This window comes from Elaeis guineensis, chromosome 3, assembly GCF_000442705.2.
Source record: "Elaeis guineensis isolate ETL-2024a chromosome 3, EG11, whole genome shotgun sequence".
NCBI lineage: Eukaryota > Viridiplantae > Streptophyta > Magnoliopsida > Arecales > Arecaceae > Elaeis > Elaeis guineensis.
The window spans coordinates 83006851-83016447 of NC_025995.2; the positions used below are offsets into that span (position 1 = coordinate 83006851).

The 9597-nt window shown below is 39.3% G+C and overlaps 1 long non-coding RNA gene across 1 annotated transcript; it reads right to left on the minus strand.

Annotated features, from left to right (window-relative positions):
• Positions 1-4665: 4665 nt before the first annotated feature.
• Positions 4666-7059, minus strand: LOC140856481 (uncharacterized). The gene is made up of 2 exons (XR_012139692.1): positions 5080-7059; positions 4666-4999 (listed from the first exon to the last, which is right to left on the minus strand). It is a non-coding gene; the product is annotated as an uncharacterized lncRNA (long non-coding RNA).
• Between the last annotated feature and the right edge of the window lie 2538 nt (positions 7060-9597).

Sequence of the window (9597 nt, forward strand, 5' to 3'; positions counted from 1 at the left end):
TAGGAGTCCGGACGGAGCCGTGCTGCAGTTGATGTCGGAGGCGGAGTCCGGCTCCCGTAGGAGTCCGGGCGGAGCTGTTCTGAAGTCGGCGGCGGAGCCCGGCTCCCGTAGGAGTCCGGGCGGAGCGGTGCTGTGGTTGATGTCAGCGGTGGAGCCCGGCTCCCGTAGGAGTCCGGGCGGAGCGGTGCTGTGGTTGATGTCAGCGGTGGAGCCCGGCTCCCGTAGGAGTCCGGGCGGAGCTGTTCTGATGTCGGCGGCGGAGCCCGGCTCCCGTAGGAGTCCGGGCGGAGCTGTTCTGTAGTTGATTCCACTGAGGATTCCGGCTGTGGGTATTTTATACCCAACAATGTGAAAGCAACACTCAAGGTATCAATGGATTCGCGAAGGTGATCGTAACACAAAATATTTTCACATCTTGGCAAGCAATCAAAGAAGGAAGCTAGAACTATATTTTAGAAGTCCAACATGAAGGTAAAACTATATCTAACCAACAAGATATTGAAAAAAAATTTCTGTCTTTCTACCACAATCTACTAGGGGCAGCACCAAAAGAAAGCATTGATGCAGACTAGGAGAAATTATATCAAGGTGATAATATAGACCTAAAAACTCTTGATGAACCATTCCCTGAGGATGAGATCAAGCAGGTGATCTTCAGTTTAGCCAAAAATAAATCACCTAGACCAAATGGATTTCCTGCATCCTTCTACTAAAGATTCTGGAAAATTTTTAAACCTAATATTTTGTAGCTCTTCGCAAGTTTCTACGAGCACACTACAGATTTATCAAGGCTGAATTACACCTACATAACTCTGATCCCTAAGAAGACAGAGTGCTCATCAGTGAAGGATTAAACGCCAATCAGTCTAGAGAACAGCATTATCAAAAGTATTTCAAAAGTACTTTCTAACAGGCTCAAATCGATGATTGGGAACCTGGTATCCTCTTCATGGTCGGCTTCTATAGCAGGGAGATTAATTCACAAAAGCTATGTATCTACTTCTGAAATCATCTCAATTAGCAAAAGGAAAAAAATCAAAGGTTTTTTATGTAAAATTAATTTTCAAAAATATTTAACAGTGCGTCATAGAAATTCTTGCAAAACCTGTTATAGAAACGTGGTTTTAGCAGCAAATGGAGATCCTAGATCCAAACAATTCTAACTACCAACTCATCCATTCTTCTCAATGGATCGCCTGAAAGATGGTTCTGCAATAAACAGAGACTCAAGCAAAGTAAATCTCTCTCTCCAATGCTCTTTATTCTAATAGGTGATCTTTTAGCCAGGTCTTTAAAGCTTGCACAGTCAAATAACATAATTGAAGGGATCGGATCCACTGAAATCGTAAGAGAAACCCAATGCATCCAATTTGCTAATGACACTAATATTCAGTGGTACCTCCACAAGATATGCAAACATCTCCAAACTAATTTTTTACTCCTTTGAGATGCTGATAGGGCTTAAGATTAACTTCAATAAATCTAGTTTAGTTGGGATGAATCTAACTCAAGTGAAAAGTATAGAACTAGCAGCTATTCTAAGATGTCAAACCACTCATTTTCTCATCAAATACTTGGGACTCCCATTGCATCACTCTCCCCTTCCTTCAAGCCAATGGGGTTTCTTAGTGGAAAAGTCTCCGAAAAACTTTCTGGGTGGAAGAGAAACACGCTCACCATGGTTGGAAGAATAACATTGGTTAATTCAGTGCTAAAAGCAATTCCTCAATATTGGATGGCAGCTTTGAAAGTCCCTAACTCGATTATTCTAAGAATCAACAAAATATGTTGTGACTTTATTTGCAAGGATTGTCGCAATAACCAGGACTCAGCAAGTAAAGTCAAATTACTGGTCAATTGGCCCAGCATATGCCGTTCGAAAAAATTTGGAGGTTTTGGAATTATTGACCTTAAAATCATGAATCAAGTACTCTTGATGAAATAGTAGTGGAAATACTATGCAGAAATAGATAGAGAATGGAAAAGGCCGGTGGAATCAATTTACTACTCAAAAAAGCTCCCTACAGAACCATCTCAATACTTGATCCTTACTGCTTCTCCGGTCTGAAAGGAAATTTTAAAGATCTTTAATGTATTTCGGCAATCTACAACATCAACAGTTGAGAACGGAAGGCAAACTTCTTTCTAGTATAATAGTTAGGTTGATGGAAAAGCTCTGCACGAAAGTTATCCATCCTTGTTTGCTCTTGCACTTAATTGGGACTTAAGTATTGCTTCATTCCTTTCCAAGACCAACACATTAGCAAATTTTAAGCTACCACTGAGCTCCACTACTACTTCAGAATTCAAGGCCTTGGAATTTCTTTTTAATAAAATCTGTCCGTCATGATGACACGACCAAAAACATTGGAGATGGACTCCTAATGGGAACTTTGCAACTCGAAGTCATTATCTCTTCCTGAAAAATAGGAGAATAATATCACAGGGTGGGATTATCATATGGAAATTGTCAATACCAGAAAAGAAAAAAATGTTTGCCTGGCTGTGTTTCTACAGCAAAATCCTCACTGCTGAAAACCTCGAGAAGCAAGGAATAAAAAGACTGGAGATTTACCCTCTCTGCTTAGATCAAAAAGAATCTACAGATCATCTCTTCACCCAGTGCTCCTACTCTACTCGTCTTTGGATTCTGTTATCTAAATCAGACAAACGACGTCAAATTCCTTCAGCCTATAAAGACCTTTGGGGCCCCTAACGATCGGCAGACAAAGACAAGGAAGAAACTAAAGCATGGGATAGTCTATTAGCCATTTTCTGTTAGTACATTTGGATCGAACGAAACAAGCGTTTGTTCGCATTTGGGGCCCGATCCTATCTAGAAGTTGGAAAACTCATTAATAACACGTTAGGCGTCTTGGCTAGTTTCTGAAAACTATTGGATGCTGAGGACGACAGGCTATGATCAGGTGCTAAACTTTTTTATCGAATTTCGATGAAGCAAGTTGATAGATTTTTTTTCTAATGCTGAGGCTATGATCGGGCGTGAGAACAATTCAAAGAAGGATAGATGTTATGCAACGTCGGATCCTTAAGATGGCAGATTTTCAGACTCTATAATAACATGCCAGGCCTTCACATGCCTTCCTTTGGAATCTCTTGCCACAGCAAACCAATAGGTATAAAGAAAATTATTAGATTTTAAACCATCACTGTAGCTGATCGGATACCTACATGCAATGGTATTGTAACTAAATATGACTCGAAGGGAAGGGTGGAACGTCTTTTCCCCTGCCACCCTTCAACCAATGCTTATGCTATAACTTATCTTTTAACTCTTTTTTTTTTTTTTTTGTTAACTAATCTTTTAACTCTAATTAATATAATGAAGGGAGCAGCTTATTCCCCTCATTCTATCTCAAAAAAATATGATAGTGCACCTGAGTGTCGATGCGAGATCATGCTGGTGCAGGAGAAACTCCATATAGTCACCATACGCCTCCACAGTCCTATAAATGTGATTCTCAACCTCACCCACAACTCAAAATATTTTGAGTATTTAAAAGTAATCAATGTTCCTGTAGGAACACTTCAACCATTTTGAATAATTTTTTTTTAAAGTAGCCACGGACTCTTTCTAGATTTAAAGCTGATGTGGTGATACACATCCTATATTATTTAAGTGATTATTAAGACAAACTTATACATTTTTTTCAATGAACATTTATAGTTACATGTAAATAGACCACGTGAACAGCTAAGATACTAGTTCAATAGTGAAGAGTAAGAAAGGTAACATAGTTACAACTTTATCGCAACCGTAATGGAACACGAAGTCTTCCGTTCAAAGGCAAGAATTTCATGGTCGCGTCATTACCTCCTAAACATTTTTGTTGGTTCAGGTTTCAACGACCTCCCACTAAAAACCTATTTAGATATTTCTACAGAACCGGACATGTTGATCCATCGATCTTTCATCATCCAAGGATCTGTCTAAACCCAACACAGACCCGTGTCTCCATAAATCGTTTTTGCTTCCCATAAGATTTGGGTTGTGTGGGATTTAGTTGCTGCAGAGCTTTGCTTAAATGAATGATCCAATTCACAATCCTGCAGAATTTTTAATCGGATCGTTCAGAAATAGCCAAACATATCCTAATAGTACACTTTTCAGTCCTCCTCCCACTTTGCCACTATCCTCTAACACCGAGCTTGCCAACAACAATACCTTTCCTTTGAGAAATCTTAGACTCCCTTCAAGTACGACCTCACCCCTACTTTTCTATTTCCTTGCTCCCATGCCCAAGGCTGCTCGTGCTGGTGTTGATCGCATGTTGTTGCTTGAAGGGTGAAGGCGGCCCAAGAGCAAGATGGAGAGGTGAGGTCCTAGGCCATAGGGTTTGGGTTGCTTGAACCAATGGAAGAGGACGATTCTCAGATGGAACTAACAGAGCCTATATGTCCGTTCCATCTCCTCCTTTGTGCATCAAGATACGTGAAAAGACCAATGTAAGATGCCTCTAGAAGTTGTTTATATGATAGCATTTTGCAATGATGCTCCAAAAAAAAATTAAATTATTTTATTATTTATTTATTTTTAAATATCGGATTAAATACGGATCATTAGAATTTTAACCAATTGAAATATTAATATACATAGCTGATGCGATAAATATTTTTAAAATTAAGATTATTTCAATATTAACATTGATTGCAAATTTTATAATTAAATTGATCTTTAATTTTTTTTTTAAAAAAACACCTTCACCGTAAGCCACCAAAGGTGGAGGAGCCGTGCACGTTAAAGAAACTACAATATATCCGAGATCTTACCAAACCAAAAAACAAAGAAGAAAACATTTACAGGGAGCTTTGGAGCTCCAAAAGGGGCAGTGCTACCGCAAAGAACATCCGGACGGCAGCTTCAACCAATTCAATATGTGCTGACCTAACCAACGCAGACAAGACATTGACATGTAAAAATAGAACCACCCATCACTCATTGTTTCGAAGTCCAACCATATGTCCGTGTAAGGCGGATCTGTTCAAATAGTCACTTGAATTTAGCCGCATTATTGGAAATGCAATTGACAAGGACACACAAAAAAGACTAAAATTTACCTGAGCCAATGCATAGATTGCCCGCAGAATCCGAGCATAATCAGTGCCAAGCATTTGAATAACGATGTCCGCCAGAAATGTCCCCCACATCCTGCATAAGTTTAGCAATGCAGCAATTTTCATCATTAAGTGGAAAATAAACCTCATGATAGAACAATTGAATCATCTGACTACATAGAATTGAGTTATATGTTTATGGTTCACCTCAGTTTGCATCTAAAGATAAATTTCCAAGCCATATTCTCTAGAATAAAACCATGGATAACTTAATTAGTAAACAAAGTTAAATAGAAAATAAATTATGTCCTGACGGAAGGAATTACAAGTAGCTTGTTGAGCCGGTATATGTTCGAATCAAGCATGAGGAAAACAGACAACACGAGCAAAGAGCCAAGCAGACTAGTGCAACAAGAAAATCCTAGGTTAAAATCTTTTTCCAGCTCACAAGTACTTGAAACAGCTTGTATTCTCTAACTACTGTTAGAGAAAAAAAAAATTAGAAAGCAGGACTAGCCAGCTCTCTCTAACAAATTCATTATGTTAGTCACAGGATGCTTGAAAAAGGATGTTAAAACTAATAGAATATTCAAAATAGTTAACTGATTACATAGTTTCCATCTGAGAAAGCGCTGCTTTAGTGTAATTAGATAATACTTACATGACCAACCGTAGGACTCTAAATCAGAGATGTCTGTTCTTAAAGATTACCTTCCACAATGGTGTTATAAGGAAGATCAAAAAATACATATCACCTCAAGACAAGCAACAAAGTGTTTAAAGTACTGAAAACAAACAAACTGGTCCGGTGAAGGCGGAGCGGTGTCTCAGATATCTTTTTGAGCCACAGCAAGACACCCTGTATTTTGTTTCTCTTGAGAAAGGAAATCTTCTTCATGGTAACATCAACACATACTTAAATGTTAAACTTAATCAAGTAAGAACAGTATTGAGAATATCTGAAAGCCTAATTGATGCAGCAATAGTCAATACTATTCAATGTCTCTACGAAGAGCTAGATATTGGAGAAAGACTTTAGTCATTAAAAACCCCAAGTGGTGAATATGAAAGTTGCTAACAAACTGCACTAACTGAACCTCCAGGATATGAGCATGTGCATAAACTAGACATCATATGCTGGTACTCTGATCTGACACTCAAGAGGACCCCCAACTTGGTAATACAACAATTGTTAAGGTTCTAGCATAATGTTTAAGGTGGATATTGAGACATTGAATGAGCGGCAGAAAAGAAATTCAAGCTTGATATAGTAGTAAAAGATGACACATTCTTTTTTTTTATGACTTTTCTGAATAGAAAATTTAATATAGTGCATTTCCAATTTCTGAAAAACTTTTGGGATTCATAATATTTTAAATTAGTGTCTCACAAGAATTTTTGAATGCATTAACCAAATATCCTTGTCTTTTTTCTTTTTTTTTTTTTTTTTGAGAACTGATCAAACAGCTAAGTGCCACAAAATTATAATGATGTTTGGCTGCATCAAGGCTCTGAGCCAGAATTTCACTCATAACATGCTCCTTGATGCATAAGTACCCCAAACACCATCATAATCATAAATAGAACATGGTGCTATCATGCCATAAAATGAAGCCTAACCCACTTGAACACTTTGTCCATACATCAGTAAGACACCACTTGCGACACTTACAACTTCACCAATAGGCATAAGTAGAAAGACAAGCTTTTTGTTACTCTCACAAGTTCTTCACAACATGCACACATTCTTGTTAGCTTATAAATGATAGACTCTCCTTCACTTCAGACCCACTCTAAGTGGCTAAGATGAACCCTACTTAGAAAAACCAAGATACTCCTAGGCAAGGTTTGCCGAACAGATACCAAAAGGAGTACCAGCCGGTGACTGGCTTGGCATGATATAGGTCCGTACCATGCCATTTCGAGGCATATCGACATGGGGAGAGCCAAGTTGCCCCTGTTTCAAAAATTCCTAATTTACTTTTTGCCCGATTTCAAATTGCAATCAGCAAATGGTTTTCTGACATCACTTTCGCGAAATCAGAAAAAAAATTAGGGACCCACTATTTCGAAACAAAATAGGGGTAGCCCCCCGCTGATAAGGGTTTTCAAGTCCTCTCTTGACCACTCTCTCTCCTCCCTCCCTCTCCCTCTCTTTTCCTCTCTTTCCCTCCCACTCCCTCCATACGAGCTCGAATGCGCTATAAGGTTTACATTTCGAATTGATTGAATGAACTATGCCGATAACCGACCAATTTGGTTTGGTATCCCTGAACCAGCCAGTTCAGCATGATTCAGTGGATTGCTTCTACATGTACTATAACACCTTTTAAATTTTTAATTAACTCCATAAAGCAAGACTTTTTTGGTCTCGAGTCTTAAAGATAATACTCATGCCACCATGTGTTAAACTTAAAATTTCACTTTGCAAGACTAGGATGCTTGCCAAATCCTCAAGGTGCACTCATTTTTCAAGTTACTGCCCTATCACTAGTATTGGCTTTAACCTTCCTAATTAAGATATCCTATGGCAGCATATGTTGCATTAAAAAGAAAAAAAAAAACATTAGGACCCCAACCCACACCTTTCATAAATTAGCACTTTTTTCGGAAGACCTATGCCGTATTTTTAAATAATGTGCACCCTGCACATTTGATCCCACCCTCGATAGGGCTGTTAATCATCTAGATCAGTGACAACACAAAGCCTTTCAATCTCAAACATTATAAGAACGTCACACTATCATCAAATGTATAAAAACAAAAATGGCTTTGGACTCCTAAGGAAGCCCATCCAAAAGACACCATGCACATTGAAGGAAATCAAGAGCACATCCATGACTCTCATTCATTCAATTAATTAGAAATGTCTTTTTTCATTTTGATGCAGGAAAATCTAAAGGGGACAGACTCCGTATGCTGCCATAGATGAAGCAATGCACAAGTTCTTAAATAGTAATAGCAAAAGCTGAAAATAGAAGACTTTCAACACCTTTCCACTTGAAGGTCCTAACATGAAATGCGATCTACGGCCTTATGACATGAAATGATGCTTTAGAATAATATAGCTGAGACCATATTTAAATTATTTAAGCAAATAAACCACAACTCTGCTGATAGTAAATCAACAATAACAATAAGAAAGTATTTATTAGATGGGGGTCTGAAAGTCAATTAATGAGCACTTTTCAAGTGTTAAGAAGCCTGCTCTTCCAATCAGAAGTGAAGCACAAATGTCCATTAAACAGTGATTTTTTGAAAGCCCTAAGCAGCATTATAGTGGGGAACCAAGGATGAATAAAACCTTAGATAGGAATGTTGTTTGTATAGAGTTCAGTGATTGAAGTCCAGTCCCGATGGGACAGGGGCCCTCCAGTCCTGTTTCTTTGGGATTCTGGCACGAGGGACAGGTGCGGGATCCTGAAATACATTTCTGGCCTTTGTCCCAACCATCCCATCTTCATCCCGACCAGATCAGACGCCGGTACAACCATCCCGGTCATGCTCTAACTTATTCTTTTCGAATGCCAATAATGATTCGAAATTCGAACAACCCATTTGTCGCCCGGGGGGGGATGAAGGACAGCAGAATACTGACCTTTTCCGTGCATCGGCATCGATATCGGCAACATCATTGGAGGGAGCACAATGTTTGCCATTCAATTTTAGTTTTCCAAAGCAGAGTACGCCGGTGGGAGGACAGCTCGAGAAAGAGAAGAGAGGAGAGAGGAGGAGGCCGTCGGATTTTCCGACATGGAGCGCCAGAGCCAATTGGGACTCAGGAGGGAGGAGAGAGACCGCAAGGGAAGGAAAGAGAGTTCAAGACCTTCGGACGAGAAATTATTTCACGTACCAGGCCCAAGTGAACCAAGACAAATCTCAGAGCATATGCATGGTGGATAGCGCGTAATCAAGAATTGGTGAAATACAAGAGGTAGCATGGCGCGTTATCCACCATGGGATTTGATGCGGTCCAACTGCACCTGGTGCACGCACCAAGTCCAAGTGAACCAGGCTAAATCCCGAAGCATATGCACGATCAGTAGCATGCAATTGGGAATTGGTGAAATACAAAGGGTAGCATGGCATGTTATCCACTGTGGGATTTGATACCATCCAATTGCACCTGATGCATGCCATCCACCGTGGGATTTGACTCCGTGCAATTGCACCTGGTGCATGCAATCATGATACGAATTTCTCTCGTGGGTTGCGTGATGCGATTTATTTGATCTCATCTGTTCAATTGCATCCACAAGATACAGCTTTCAAAATGTTTCAAGTCCGTGATTTTTCTCGACTTGAGCATCACACCCACAGGCCCACATAGCTGCTCCGATCGACGCTCGTGACTTCGCTCGACACTCATCTATTCACGCGTAATCAGATACTGCTTAGATCAGAATTCCTATCCTATATATTCCTTTAAATCGGACAAATCATTTTCATATATGCCTTATCTTAGAAGTTCAAAATATTTAAACAATAAATAGATCAATAAAATTTTAAGATAAATTCTAA